Raw genomic sequence first — 16,388 nt, forward strand, 5'->3', positions numbered from 1 at the left:
CAAAATTATGTCCAAATTGAAACTGACAAATTGTCTGTTTCTCTGATTTTTTGTGTTGTTTCAATCCACACAAAGGAAATAAACATCTGTAAAACAAAATGTGTAATTGAGTGTCTTACTGTAGCCTGATTTTAGCTGTCTAGTTTGGTGGACAACTACCACCTGTTGTCAAAGATCTAAGTAGGAGTAAGAAAGTTAATCCAAACGGTGCTTAAGACCAAAGGGTATATGAGTGCGCAATACCCCGTACAAATTCCTTTTGTTGGTATATTTCTATGATGCTTTGTACATACTAATACCTGCAATAAAAAAATCAGTGGTCTGTATGGGGAAGCAGTGCCAAATAGAATGAAGAGATAGACTATGATGTGGTCCCTAAATACAGATAACTAGAAATAATATATGAAGGTATTACCTGTGTCTATTACTGTGTGGAGGAAGCATTGCATGGGCTTATTTCAATTACTGGATTTCAGCAGAGGTGTAGGAGACATGCCATGGTAAATTGATCCTTGGTAGAAAGACCCGCAGGACTGAGGGACGTGAAAAGATGTGTTGAGAAGCCATGTAGACAAGTTCATAGGAAAACGGCCATGCAGTGGTTCAAAAAGAACTGCGCAGCCCTGGCCAGTGGCAAGCACAGAGGGAATCACTTCTGGTTGACCTAAGCGGTGGTGTACTGCTAATGGATTGGGTTGGCGACCTCACTCCAATGCAGGTAGTCGGGTTGATAGAGGGGTTGTAGTCCCTAATACAACACGGTTAGAAAGCTTGCGGCTTCCTTCGGCAGGGATGTCACAGCCCCAGTCAAATGAACTTTTAAATAGTAGGATCAATTAGTCTAAGTAGACATGTGACTGACAGTTGCCATGGACATCTCCACAGGGGAAAAGGGATTTGTTGTTATGTTTGAAGTAATGTTGAAAAGCAATTGAGTATATAGTAGTTTGTATGCTTCACAGTAAGGGTAAGTTCACACAGGGTGTTTTTGCTGCTTTTTTATGCTAATTTTCAGCTGCTTTTTACAGTACCAGCAAAGCCTATGAGATTTCAGAAATCTCATGCACATACATTGGGTTTTTGTGTGATCAGTATTTTGTGTTTTGCAGCTTTTTTGACATAGGGCATGTCACTTCTTTCAGCATTTTTTCAGCGTTTTTCACCCATTGACTTGAAAGGATGGTGAAAAAACGCTGCAAATACAGAAGGTTGACTTTTCTTGCAGCGTATTTGCTGCAGAAAAGACAAGGAGAGCCAGATGTGATGTCACACTCGGCTCTGCTACATCTAGATGCGTTCATGCAGCCTGTCATCCAGCAGAGCGGACCCGATCCCCATTCACTTGGGGATCCGACATTACAGTGTTTGACACGCTGTCATATGCATGACAGCGTGGCAAACACCGCTTCTGACCGGCGGGGAAATTCTCCCTGCTGGTCAGAAAGCCACAGCTCCCAGCTGTCAGAAGACAGTGGGGAGCGCTCAGCTGTGATCGGAGGTGTAAACTCACCTCCGATCAATGGTGTCAACTGATGGGACAACTGCTCCCATCATCTGACACCTGCTACCGCTAATTACAGTGAGAGCAGGAGCGGTGGATGGGAGTTTTCATCTGAAGCTCCTGAACTATAAATAAATAATTTTTAAAAAAAACGGCGTGGGTTTGCCCGTACGCTTCGCGTTAGAAGCTAACGCGAAACGTACGTCAGGACGCTCCCTGCTAACCAGGTCATGTATACCCTCAGAACTTAGCTGATTTGCTTCCTCCTTCATGTCTGGCAAACTATTGCAAACCCTTTGTAGCATGCTTGCACTTTAACCACTGCACCTTAAACTCATTTTATGTCATCCTTGATTGCTGCCATATTTAGTAGTTTGTCTTTGCACCTTACAATATGGTTTTGTCTCTGCAAGTTTTCTAAAGCATGTGTTGCACTGATATTGAACATTATTTAGCACTGTGCACTTTAATGTTATTTATTGTCTTTAGAGATAGCAAGCAATCTTATAAGTAGTGAGGAGTCACAAAGATTTTTACATAGAGCCATAAGCTATATAGGCATCTAAATAGAGCTGTATGGAAAACTCTTTTCCTTATTTATGTGTTTATGCTTTATGAATGTTATATTGAATTGTACTGCTACATACTTAGGCTGTTAACTGGTTCATGCAGCTTTACATGAACACACGAGCCTTACACTATGGCTGGTCCAAATAACTAAAGCAATTGTTACCATCCACCTCTCGTGTCTCCCCTTTTCCTCATAGTTTGTAAGCTTGCGAGCAGGGCCCTCATTCCTCCTGGTATCTATTTTGAACTGTGATTTCTGTTATGCTGTAATGTCTATTGTCTGTACAAGTCCCCTCTATAAGTTGTAAAACGCTGCGGAATATGTTGGCGCTATATAAATAAAAATGATTATTATTATTATTATTGAATACCAAGTTTAGTTGACATATGAGTCCAAAAGCACTGTTTGCAAAGTGAAATATATTGAATTTATAACATTGATTAACACTCAAGAAAGCTTTGCTCTATATATAAGGTAGCCCTTTCTGAGGAACCCTAGAGAAAACATTTTTTTTCTTTATACACTCTGGATATTTATCTATTTTTTTTTAATGTTTATGGCATGATATATTGTGTCATGTGTTCTCAGGTCCATATGTGTGTATTCATCCACTGAATCTTTTTAAACAGTTCTGAGTCAATATTTGTTAAATACATTTTTTTAAATTTTTACTTGGCATATTTGTAGTTTATTTGTAGGTGGTTTGTTTAGTAGCCAGTGTGGCAAGTGGCAGCTGTTTAAGGCTATATAGCTATTGCTGTCAGTCGGTTTAGTGAAAGTGCGAGTGCAAATTTGATTTTCGTGGATAAAATGGTTAAATCTAAAAAGTTGAAGGACTCCTTACTTGTAGTAGACATAAAATGTAAATAAAAATCATTTTTATGAATAACATCTAAAAACCAGGATAAGTATGTTGAGTCCCCTAGCCAAATAAAAAACACGTCATCTATAAAACGCTTCCATAGGACCAGGTTAGCGCACAGCTCACCTTGAGGGTAAATGTGCTGGTGTTCCCATTGACTACCATAAAGGTTGACGTAACTGGGCGCGAACCTGATCCCCATGGCTGTGCCCCACTGCTGTAGGTAGTAGTCATTTTCATACTTAAAAAAAGTTATGGGTAAGAATAAGTTCCAGACATTCTCCAATAAAATTAACTTGATCAGTGGGGATTTGTTTAAAAGCATTCAGAAAAACATTGAGGCCTCACATCCTTTCTTATGCTCAATAACTGTGTAGAGTGATGTTACATCCAGAGTACCCATAATGTAGTTATTCCTCCATTGAAAGCCATTTAGAAGTTGTATGATGTGTTTGGGGTCCCTAATGTACGCAGGCAGGCTGGGAACACAGTCCTGTAGCTGATGATCCACATACCTAGGATGATTTAGTGAATCCTGCTTTGAGCAGGGTGTTGGACCAGATGACCCAGGAGGTCCTTTCCAACTCTACCATTCTATGATTCTATAATTCTATACCTCAACAGGTTTGAGGTAAGGCACCTTAGGTCACCAAACACATCATACATATGCACGGCAGTTTTCATTTGAACATGTCTACGTGGCTTCCTGCCACATCTTTTCAAATCCTGCAGTCCTGCGGGTCTTTGTACCTAGGATCAAATTACCACGGCATCTCTATGATGGACAACTGAGAGATCACAGCTACTACTCACCTCTGGTGTGAGGCTCCAGCAGAAGTCATAGGATAGCATCCTCTCATCTACGTCCGCGGACTGACTACTGCTCGTACAATAACGCACGCACCTGGACTCCCTCACCTCCACCTCATGCATCAGCTGAACCCCCAGCGACCCGTCACCAGGATCAGTATCACACGGCACGTATCCTACACAATTGCTGAAATCCACTAATTGGAATATGCGCTCGCAACTCTTCCTCCACACAGTAATAGAAACAGGTAATACCTTCATATATTATATCTGTATTTAGGGACTGCATCAGAGTCTGTCTCTTCATTCTATTTGGCACTGCTCCCACATACAGATCACATATTTTTTTATTGCAGGTATCAGTACGTACATAGCATCACACCAATGTACTGACAAAAGGAATTTATACGGGGTATTGCACACTCATATGCCCTTTGGTCTTCAGCGCTGTTTGGATTAACTTTCTTATGTCTACTTAAAACGTGTAATTGCAATAATTTTTGGGGAGAAATACTTTATTTTCTGGAACAATTTCAAGGATGCCAACACTTTCTGCTATGACTGTATATGAATGAACCAATTTGTAAAAAAAAATCCAAAGCAGTGAAGCCTAATTGAATCGTTAAAATTGCTTTGATGTCATGGGTTCAGTGAGCTAAAGGTACCGTCACACTAAACGATATCGCTAGCGATCCGTGACGTTGCAGCGTCCTCGCTAGCGATATCGTTTAGTTTGACACGCAGCAGCGATCAGGATCCTGCTGTGATGTCGCTGGTCGCTGAATAAAGTCCAGAACTTTATTTGGTCGTCCGATCGCCGTGTATCGTTGTGTTTGACACCAAAAGCAACGATACCAGCGATGTTTTACACTGGTAACCAGGGTAAACATCGGGTTACCAAGCGCAGGGCCGCGCTTAGTAACCTGATGTTTACCCTGGATACCAGCGTAAAAGTAAAAAAAACAAACAGTACATACTCACCCAGCGTCATACCTCCCCCAGCGTCTGCTTCCTGACACTGACTGAGCGCCGGCCCTAAAGTGAAAGTGAAAGCCGCTGTGCTGTTAGGGCCGGAGCTCAGTCAGTGTCAGGAAGCAGAAGCTGGGGGACGCGCAGGTGAGTATGTACTGTTTGTTTTTTTTACTTTTACGCTGGTAACCAGGGTAAACATCGGGTTACTAAGCGCGGCCCTGCGCTTAGCAACCCGATGTTTACCCTGGTTACCCGGGGACCTCGGCATCGTTGGTCGCTGGAGAGCGGTCTGTATGACAGCTCTCCAGCGATCAAACAGCGACGCTGCAGCGATCGGCATCGTTGTCGCTATCGCTGCAGCATCGCTTAATGTGACGGTACCTTAAAACTAACTGGCACTATCATCTTTTTTAATGTATTTTATGGTTATTTTATCTTGTAATGTTGCTATAAGGAAATATTTTAATATTATTGTAATTTTGTCACTTGCCATTACATGTCATAAAATATCTTTTTCCCTTGCTGGCAGTGAAAATGTATTTCTTTTATAAATATGTATCATTATATTGATATCTACAAAAATTACTTCTAAATTTGCAACAAATTATTTTTATTTACATCAGGAGTCAAAGTTTCTAATGTTCAATATTGGCTCTCCAGAGGGAGAGAAACTCTTTCTTTTGACTCATTGTCTGGCTGATTGTGGGTCGTTCTGAGCTATTATATCCATGTGCTGTAATAGTCTATAAAAATAGGGGTCGTTTAAAAGCACACATTCACTTAAAATGTAAAAATGTTGGTGGCCCATAGGAATACTGGAGATTTACAACGCTATATACAAGACAAACTATTCTATTTCATAGACATCAGGATTATGATAGGTACTCTTGATTCTTAGTGTTCTGTCCATTCTAGGAAGGACAGGGTGTTCGTATTATTCATTAAAGTTTACTACTATTAGTGTTTTGGTTTTTGCTGTGTTATAGCACCATCTAGCGGTGGTTACATTTATAACCTATGTCTTAGTATTAATTAGTGTGTTGCATTGTGGGATTGTACCAAGGTATCCTGGGAAAGAGAGACTCCATTACTTTCTGTGTACTTCCTGGGACACACGTGTTCATTGCTGTGCTGAACTATCTCACTTACTTGCCATCCTGGTTAAGTTTATCTGGTAAGATTGTTACCTCTGTTCTTCAATTTAGTGTTGTACAGAATGTGATCTACTGTATAGCAGCTAGTACTTAGGAAATCTATTATCAGTGACTTACTGTATGTAGTTGTATACCAGTTGCATTATACTGTATGCTTTCTCTGTTAGTTGCAGCCGTGCTATTATTTTACCCAATACTTATCCATATCATTTGTATTCTTATAGTTTTACCGTGCTCATGTTTACCAATAAACAAGTTAGACTACAAAGAACAGTCTGCTTATTTGGGAGACAGAAGTGGTTTATGCCGTATGTCGGATCACACACCGTATCAACGTGTATGAAGACAGAACAGTAAAACAGAAGACAGACGCCAGCTATAGCAGTAAAACGGAGGCTAGACGCCAGTAATAGCGAATACCACTTACGGAGCCACTTGTAACCTCACCGCACTGCCCATGGATACCGCAACGGCCGCCATACAGTCACAAGTATCGAGAGTGCAGCCCCCAGCAAATGCGACACATCTCAGTCCACGCTGAAGTTCATTTCTATCCGCTCTGAGATGTCCTACAGTCTGCAAACAGACACGAAATGTCTGCAAGTCGAGCATCTTCACTCGGGACAAGGTCCCAAACAAGCCGCTCTAGCAAGTCTTCCTCGAAAAGGTCTGTCGCCCTCGCCCATGCAGAAGCTGAGGCGGCGAAAGTAAGATCCTCCTTCGCTGCACAAGAGATGCAGTTAAAGTTTAGACAAGCAGAACAAGAAGCAGAAAGAGCTCGCCTGCAAGCAGACCAAGAAGCAGAAAGAGCTCGTCTGCAAGCAGAAAGCGCTCGCCTGCAAGCAGAAAGAGCTCGCCTGCAAGCAGAAAGAGCTCGCCTGCAGGCAGATAGTGATGCAGATACAGCACGCCTGCGAGCGACTTTGGAAAGACTTTCCGCTGAAAAAGCAGCAGCCGCAATAGCCAAAGTTGAGTCCTTAGAAGCCGTGGAGTTTCCTGAATCTGAGCGTGACAGGGACGTACGTGGACCAGACCTTGATCGTCAGGACTCTGCTCAACGCATCCCAGAATATGTCCACCAACATCCCAGAATAGAAGACAACTCTGATCCGTTACACCAACCAGCCTATACAGATTACCAGAGATCCTCCCTCCAAATACCGTACTGGAAGCAGGAAGGTATACTGCGAAACGATGTAGAACATCACTACCGTCTTACAGAACAGAAGGTACGGCCTCCTCCCAGACTGACAGGGACACCCTTCACTTCAGAACAGTTTTATACAGACTTTCCTAAGCCAGAAGCTCCTACCAGGTATGAGGACGCACCACAGACACCGCATGACAACAGCACACCAGCTCATGTCGGCACTGACTCAGCCACTATGAACTTTGCAAAGTTCTTTACCCGCCGAGAGCTGGTGACCAAGGGACTTGTAAAGTTCACTGATCGAGCTGAGAGCTATAGAGCATGGCGAGCCTCCTTCCAGAAAGCCATCAGAGACTTGGATCTTTCCAGTAGTGAAGAGTTAGATCTACTGGTAAAGTGGCTCGGGAACGAGTCAACTGAACATGCCAATAGAATCAGGAACATTAACATAAAGTACCCACACACAGGACTTTGTATGGTGTGGGAGAGACTCGAGGAATGTTATGGGTCAATAGAAGCTATTGAAAACGCTTTGCATAAAAGAATTGATGATTTTCCCAAGATAGCAAATAAGGGTTATCAAAAGCTCAGAGAACTGAGTGACTTGTTAATGGAGGTACATGCTGCTCAGACACTGCCAGAGGTGTCAACCCAATTGTACAAAACCTCCCTTACAACTTACAAGAAAAGTGGGTCAGCCACGGGTCCCGTTTCAAACAGGCTCATAAGGTACCATTTCCTCCTTTCAGGGTGTTTGTAGACTTTGTTGCTCAGCAGGCTAAAGTTAGAAATGACCCCAGTTTCGATTTCACTATGTCATGTACCACTGCCTCTGGTGTAAAACCCAGTAAAACACCAGTGGCAGTCCACAAACTAATGTTACCTCCACAGGTTTTCCTTACAGGGCAAGTAAGTCCTCTCCAGAAGAGGACAAGCCTCGGGATCTCAGCAAACACTGCCCCCTACACAAGAAACCTCATCCTCTACCAAAATGTAGAGCCTTCAGGGAGAAGTCTCTAGAAGATCGTAAGAGTTTCCTAAAGGAAAACAAGATTTGCTTCAGATGCTGCGCGACGACCTCACACTTTGCCAAGAACTGTGAAACCAGTGTGAAATGCGCAGAATGTAGTAGTGTGGAGCACAACACGGCTTTACACCCTGGAACACCCTCATGGGGTATCGTTGCGACTAGAAGAGTCTGCCGAAAAACAGATGGACACTGACATAGACACCCCAGTGGTCACTTCTCAGTGTACAGAGATCTGCAAGGAACTTGTAGCAGGAAGATCCAAGAGCATGCTCACCAATACTCTTGAAAATGGACATCCGTCTCTCTTCCAGCCATGCGAGAGCAGTTTCCTGATTAAAGAATTGCCACACAACACCCCTCCACCTTGTCAGTTAGCTGACCCTTCCTGTGAAGACCATGCATGCGACGGTGAATAAGATCATATAGGGTGTACAGTTTTCCACAGGACAAGAGAAGACAACCAGGTAGCAACGTCCATAGAGGACAGACTGTTCTTGGACATCATGGAGTGAGAGATAGTAAGAGATGAATCAAAGAGTTGGGTCGCACCTTTACCATTCAAACCACAGAGGCAACGCTTACCCAACAACAGAGAACTTGTCTACAGTCGATTTGTCTCCCTTAAATGCAAACTGCAGAAGACACCAGAAACAAGAGAACACTTCTTTACCTTCATGGAGAGAATATTCCAGAGTGGCCACGTGGAAATTGCACCTGTAGTCCAAGATTCCGAGGAATGTTGGTACTTACCTATTTTCGGCGTGTATCATCCGAAGAAACCAGGTCAGATAAGAGTAGTATTTGACTCAAGTGCCAGATACAAAGGTGTTTCATTAAACAACGTCTTTCTGTCTTGTCCAGACCTCAATAACAGACTTCTGGGAGAACTTCTTCGCTTCCGCAAGGATGCAGTAGCATTTATGGCCGATATCCAACAGATGTTTCACTGCTTCCTTGTTAAAGAAGAACACAGAAACTATTTGAGGTTCTTCTGGTACCGCGATAATGACCCCTACAAAGACATCGTGTAATATCGTATGAAAGTTCACATCTTCGGGAACAGCCCCTCCCCTGCTGTCGCTATCTATGGTCTTAGACATTCAGCCAGAGAGGGTAAAGCAAAATATGGGTCGGATGTAAGATCGTTTGTGGAAAAGGATTTCTACGTAGATGACTGCCTGAAATCCACACCCACAGATGAGTCGGCATTCAGTCTCCTGAGAAGGGCACAAGAAATACTCGCTGTTAGGGCTAGCGGAACGCACCAAATGAATATAGATATTTTATATAATAGATGCGTTCGCAGCCCGGTGTCCACCGTGCAGGCGAACCTGCTGCTAGCAAACGGCGGAACAATATGGCGGTATGAGCTAACTCTGTTACTTCACAGAGTAGCCGTGAACTCAAAGCACTGCGCCCTGTTAGACTTCACAGTGGCACAGGCTAACTACCCAAACGAGAGCAGTCAGTGGTCATGCACGGACACAAAACTCCTAGCCGGAGGTGCCAGCATTCTAGGGGCTTTTCTCTGCCAGGTCCCTGAATACACACACACACAAAATCCTCGCCGGAGGTGCCAGCATTCTAGGGGCTTATTTCAGCCGGGTCCCTGAACACAATCATACATGACCACACTGGCGCAAAGTACATAACTTAGAACAATACTAGCGCATGGCCGTGCGGCCATGCGAGCCTTAAATAGTTGCAGCACGTACAGGACCTTAAGTTAGAAGGACCAATGAGAGGCTGCCACAGAGCGTGAGCACCTACAGGGACTTCCTGAAGGACCAATGGCCTTAGCTGCAGTGTATGATCATGTGACCCTCAATCTCCACTGAGAGATCTTACTCTGGGCATGCTCAGAATGAGAAAAGCAGGACTTAGTCCCAGAAGCATCTGCTCGCCGCTGCCCAGCACTGACTCCAATGGCAGAAGCAGGAAAAGCAGCAGTAACTCACTGTACAGAGTCAGACTGAGCGAGACGCTGGGACCGACGTCTCCGCTGAGCAGGCTCCACTGCCGCAGGAGAAGAATGGGAGACCGCAGCAGAGATGGCCCGAGATTCCCCCTGTGCAGAGGTGGGAACTCGACCCCTAACATTAGGCCCCCCCCTCCTTGGGCCTCGCTACGTTCGAAGGCAGCAATGAGCTGTGGAGCCCAAATGTGCTCAGCAGGCTCCCAGGACCTATCCTCAGGACCATAACCCTTCCAGTCCACCAAATAAATTTTTTTGCCACGAACCACCTTGCACCCCAAAATAGCGTTCACCTCATAGACGAACCCGATGTCCCGGCAGATGACTCAGAAAACCGGGACATGTATATGGGCTTAAGGAGAGACACATGAAAGGTGTCGGTGATACCTAGACGTGGAGGAAGGGCTAGACTGTAGACCACAGGGTTAACCTGTTAGAGGACCTTGAAGGGACCTAAGTAGCGAGGTGCAAACTGAGTGGACTCAACACGCAGCCTGATGTTACGGGCGGAGAGCCACACTAAGTTGCCAGGAGCAAAGGTCGGGGCAGGGCGCCGATGTGCATCGGCGGAGGACCTCATTCTCTCCTTGGAGGCCTGGATAGCATCCTGAGTGCGGTCCCAAATGTCTCACGCCTCCACTGCCCAGTCTGCCACCCTGGAATCAGCAGAGGACATGGGCATAGGCACAGGAACCCGCGGATGTTGGCCGTTATTAAGGAGGAAAGGAGTCTGACCGGTGGAGTCGGCTACAGCGTTGTTAAGGGCAAACTCAGCCCACGGTAACAAGGATGCCCAGTCATCCTGCCTGGCAGAAACAAAATGTCGTAAATAAGTGACCAGAGTCTGATTGGCCCTCTCAACTAACCCCTTCGTCTCGGGATGATAAGCCGAGGAGAGATTTAACTCAATACAGAGTAGACGACAAAGCTCCCTCCAGAATCGAGACGCAAACGGGGGACCCCGGTCACTGACAATCTTGTCTGGCATACCGTGTAAACGAAAGATATGCTTGATGAACAAGGCTGCCAGAGTCCATGCAGACGGTAGCCGTGGAAGAGGCACCAAATGAACCATTTTGGAAAAATTATCGGTGACCACCCAGATAATGGTGCAGTTACAAGACTTGGGTAAGCCCACCACAAAGTCCATCCCGACCATCTCCCAGGGCCTGTCCGCCACCGGCAGAGGATAAAGCAACCCAGCTGGCCGTTGCCGAGGGGACTTGTTCTTGGCGCAAGAGACACACGCCCGAACATAGTCTGCGACATCACGAGCCATATGCGGCCACCAGTATGTCCTCGCCAGTAACTCAGATGTCCTTTTGGAACCAAAATGTTCACCCACCCTGGACGAGTGTGCCCAAGAGAGAACCTCCGGTCGCAAACTGGATGGTACAAAAGTCTTGCCTGGAGGAACAGACTCTAGCGATACCGGGGCCATGGTTCTCAGGCTCTCAGTGGGGACAATAAGCCGAGGCTCCTCTTCCTCCTCCACAGATGACACAACAGAGCGAGAGAGAGCGTCGGGATGAATGTTCTTCTCCCCAGAAAGAAAATGGAGAGTGAAATGAAACCGGGAGAAGAACAAGGACCATCTGGCCTGGCGAGAATTTAACCGCTGGGCTGTCTGCAGGTACACCAAATTTTTATGGTCTGTGAAGACTTGGAATGGAAAACGAGCTCCCTCCAAGAGATGTCTCCACTCTGAGAAGGCCAACTTCATGGCTAGCAACATCCTGTCCCTGATGGAATAGTTCCTCTCTGCTGGTGAGAAGGTCTTTGAAAAGAAGAAGCAAGGATGCTTCCGACCTTGAGCATCCTTTTGGAAGAGGACTGCTCCAGCACCAACAGATGAGGCATCCACCTCCATGATAAATGGCTTATCTACATCGGGGCGATGTAGGATGGGAGCGCTATCGAAGTGTGTCTTTATGGAGTTAAAGGCCTTGGAGACCTCCTCAGACCACAATTTGGGATTTGCCCCCTTCTTGGTGAGGGCAACCAAGGGAGCTACCAAAGTTGAGAAGTGCGGAATGAACTGACGATAATAATTAATGAACCCCATAAAGCGCTGCACCGCTTTAAGAGAATGGGGTTCCTGCCAGTCCATCACAGCCTGTAGTTTGGCAGGATCCATAGCCAATCCCTGGGCGGAGATGATATAGCCCAGGAAAGGTAAGGACTCCTGCTCGAACATACACTTCTCCAACTTGGCATAGAGGGAGTTTGCCCGTAGGAGGTCGAAGACTTTGCAAACATCTCTCCGGTGGGAGTCAATATCTGGAGAGTAGATGAGAATATCATCCAGATGACCGAGGTGGTGAGCATATCCCGGAAGATGTCATTCAGAAAGTCTTGGAAAACGGCTGGGGCATTACAGAGCCCGAAGGGCATCACTAGATATTCATAGTGCCCATCCCTGGTGTTAAAAGCCGCCTTCCATTCGTCCCCCTCACAGATGCGAATCAGGTTGTAAGCACCCCGCAGATCTAGTTTAGTAAACACCCTTGCTCCCCGAAGCCTATCAGGAGCTCAGATATCAAGGGCAAAGGATACTTATTTTTAACGGTGATGGCGTTAAGACCCCTATAGTCTATGCATGGACGCAGTTCCCCACTCTTCTTCTGCACGAAGAAGAACCCAGCCCCAGCAGGTGACACTGACTTCCTGATGAACACTCTTGCCAGATTCTCTTGAATGTACTGAGACATGGCCTCCGTCTCCGGGAGAGATAATGGATAAACTCGACCCCGGGGAGGCTCAGCACCATAAAAGAGATCAATAGGACAGTCATAGGGGCGATGGGGCGGAAGGGTCTCTGCCGCCTTTTTGGAGAACACGTCTGCATAAGACCAATATTGCTTGGGGAGAGAGGATAGATCTGCGGGTATCTCTGTTGTAGCAACCTGAACGCACTCCCTCTGACACCTAACCCCACAAGATTCACCCCAACCCAAAATTCTGCCTGAGGACCACTCGATATGAGGAGAGTGGCACCGTAGCCATGGTATCCCCAACAGGACCTCATCAATTCCTTCAGGAATGATGAGCAGAGATATAATCTCCTGATGGGATGGCGACATGGACAGAGTAAGAGGGATGTGTTGTGAAATTGGATTCTGGGCTCCCCCGGTGGCCACTTGTGGAATTGTACTTGTGTGCATCATCCCCTCTGTTCACCTGCTCCTATCAGGATGTGGGAGTCGCTATATAACCTTGCTCCTCTGTCAGTTTCATGCCGGTCAACAATGTAATCAGAAGCCTTTCTGTGCATGTTCCTGCTACTAGACAACTCCCAGCTAAGTTGGACTTTTGTCCTTGTGTGTTTTTGCATTTTGTTCCTGTTCACAGCTGCTGTTTCATTACTGTGTCTGGAAAGCTCTTGTGAGCGGAAATTGCCACTCTGGTGTTATGAGTTAATGCTAGAGTCTTAAAGTAATTTCTGGATGGTGTTTTGATAGGGTTTTCTGCTGACCATGAAAGTGCCCTTTCTGTCTTCTTGCTATCTAGTAAGCGGACCTCGATTTTTGCTAAACCTATTTTCCTACTACGTTTGTCATTTCATCTAAAATCACCGCCAATATATGTGGGGGCCTCTGTCTGCCTTTTGGGAAAATTTCTCTAGAGGTGAGCCAGGACTGTCTTTTCCTCTGCTAGGATTAGGTAGTTCTCCGGCTGGCGCTGGGCATCTAGGGATAAAAAAACGTAGGCATGCTACCCGGCCACTTCTAGTTGTGCGGCAGGTTTAGTTCATGGTCAGTATAGTTTCCATCTTCCAAGAGCTAGTTCTCATATATGCTGGGCTATGTTCTCTCGCCATTGAGAATCATGACAGTTTGACCGGCCCAAAAAAAAAGGGTTAAATTACTGGCTGAGAAAGGAGAGAAAAAAGAAGTCTGCTACAATTTTTTTTTTTTTTTTTTTTTTTTTCCCCTCTAGTTCTGAGTGTGCTCTTAATTGAATCACTTGCTAGTCTGCCTATACTGCAGCCTTCCTCTCTTTCTCTCCTTCTTATCCTTGAATGGCTCTGTGTTCACCTGTTTCAAATGGATCTTCAGAGTGTAGCTACAGGTTTGAATAATCTCGCCACAAAGGTACAAAATTTGCAAGATTTTGTTGTTCATGCACCTATGTCTGAGCCTAGAATTCCTTTGCCTGAATTCTTCTCGGGGAATAGATCTCACTTTCAAAATTTTAAAAATAATTGCAAATTGTTTTTGTCCCTGAAGTCTCGCTCTGCCGGAGACCCTGCACAGCAGGTCAGGATTGTAATTTCCTTGCTCCGGGGCGACCCTCAAGACTGGGCTTTTGCATTGGCACCAGGGGATCCTGCGTTGCTCAATGTGGATGCGTTTTTTCTGGCCTTGGGGTTGCTTTATGAGGAACCTCATTTAGAGCTTCAGGCGGAAAAGGCCTTGATGTCCTTGTCTCAGGGGCAAGATGAAGCTGAAATATACTGCCAAAAATTCCGCAAATGGTCTGTGCTTACTCAGTGGAATGAGTGCGCCCTGGCGGCGATTTTCAGAGAAGGTCTCTCTGATGCCATTAAGGATGTTATGGTGGGGTTCCCTGTGCCTGCGAGTCTGAATGAGTCCATGACGATGGCTATTCAGATCGATAGGCGTCTGCGGGAGCGCAAACCTGTGCACCATTTGGCGGTGTCTACTGAGAAAACGCCAGAAAATATGCAATGTGATAGAATTCTGTCCAGAAGCGAGCGGCAGAATTTTAGACGAAAAAATGGGTTGTGCTTCTATTGTGGTGATTCAACTCATGTTATATCAGCATGCTTTAAGCGTACTAAGAAGCCTGACAAGTCTGTTTCAATTAGCACTTTACAGTCTAAGTTTATTCTATCTGTGACCCTGATTTGTTCTTTGTCATCTATTACCGCGGACGCCTATGTCGACTCTGGCGCTGCTTTGAGTCTTATGGATTGGTCCTTTGCCAAACGCTGTGGGTATGATTTGGAGCCATTGGAGGCTCCGATACCTCTGAAAGGGATTGACTCCACCCCATTGGCTAGTAATAAACCACAATACTGGACACAAGTGACTATGCGTGTTAATCCGGATCACCAGGAGGTTATTCGCTTTCTGGTGCTGTATAATCTACATGATGTTTTGGTGCTGGGATTGCCATGGCTGCAATCTCATAACCCAGTCCTCGACTGGAGAGCTATGTCTGTGTTAAGCTGGGGATGTAAAGGAACTCATGGGGACGTACCTTTGGTTTCCATTTCATCATCTATTCCCTCTGAGATTCCTGAATTCTTGTCTGACTTTCGTGACGTTTTTGAAGAACCCAAGGTTGGTTCACTACCTCCGCACCGGGAGTGCGATTGTGCCATAGACTTGATCCCGGGTAGTAAATACCCTAAGGGTCGTTTATTTAATCTGTCTGTGCCTGAACACGCGGCTATGCGAGAATATATAAAGGAGTCCTTGGAAAAGGGACATATTCGTCCTTCGTCATCTCCCTTAGGAGCCGGTTTTTTCTTTGTGTCTAAGAAAGACGGCTCTTTGAGGCCGTGTATTGATTATCGACTTTTGAATAAAATCACGGTTAAATATCAATATCCGTTACCACTGCTTACTGATTTGTTTGCTCGTATAAAGGGGGCCAAGTGGTTCTCTAAGATTGATCTCCGTGGGGCGTATAATTTGGTGCGAATCAAGCAGGGGGATGAGTGGAAAACCGCATTTAATACGCCCGAGGGCCATTTTGAGTATTTGGTGATGCCTTTTGGTCTTTCAAATGCCCCTTCAGTCTTCCAGTCCTTTATGCATGACATTTTCCGCGATTATTTGGACAAATTTATGATTGTGTATCTGGATGATATTCTGATTTTTTCGGATGACTGGGACTCTCATGTCCAGCAGGTCAGGAGGGTTTTTCAGGTTTTGCGGTCTAATTCCTTGTGTGTGAAGGGTTCTAAGTGTGTTTTTGGGGTTCAAAAGATTTCCTTCTTGGGATACATTTTTTCCCCCTCTTCCATCGAGATGGATCCTGTCAAGGTTCAGGCTATTGGTGATTGGACGCAACCCTCTTCTCTTAAGAGTCTTCAGAAATTTTTGGGCTTTGCTAACTTTTATCGTCGATTTATTGCTGGTTTTTCTGATGTTGTAAAACCATTGACTGATTTGACTAAGAAGGGTGCTGATGTTGCTGATTGGTCCCCTGATGCTGTGGAGGCCTTTCGGGAGCTCAAGCGCTGCTTTTCTTCCGCCCCAGTGTTGCATCAGCCTGATGTTGCTCTTCCTTTTCAGGTTGAGGTCGACGCTTCTGAAATCGGAGCTGGGGCGGTGTTGTCGCAGAGAAGTTCCGACTGCTCCGTGATGAGACCTTGTGCTTTTTTTTCCC

This window comes from Ranitomeya variabilis, chromosome 3, assembly GCF_051348905.1.
Source record: "Ranitomeya variabilis isolate aRanVar5 chromosome 3, aRanVar5.hap1, whole genome shotgun sequence".
Classification (NCBI taxonomy): domain Eukaryota; kingdom Metazoa; phylum Chordata; class Amphibia; order Anura; family Dendrobatidae; genus Ranitomeya; species Ranitomeya variabilis.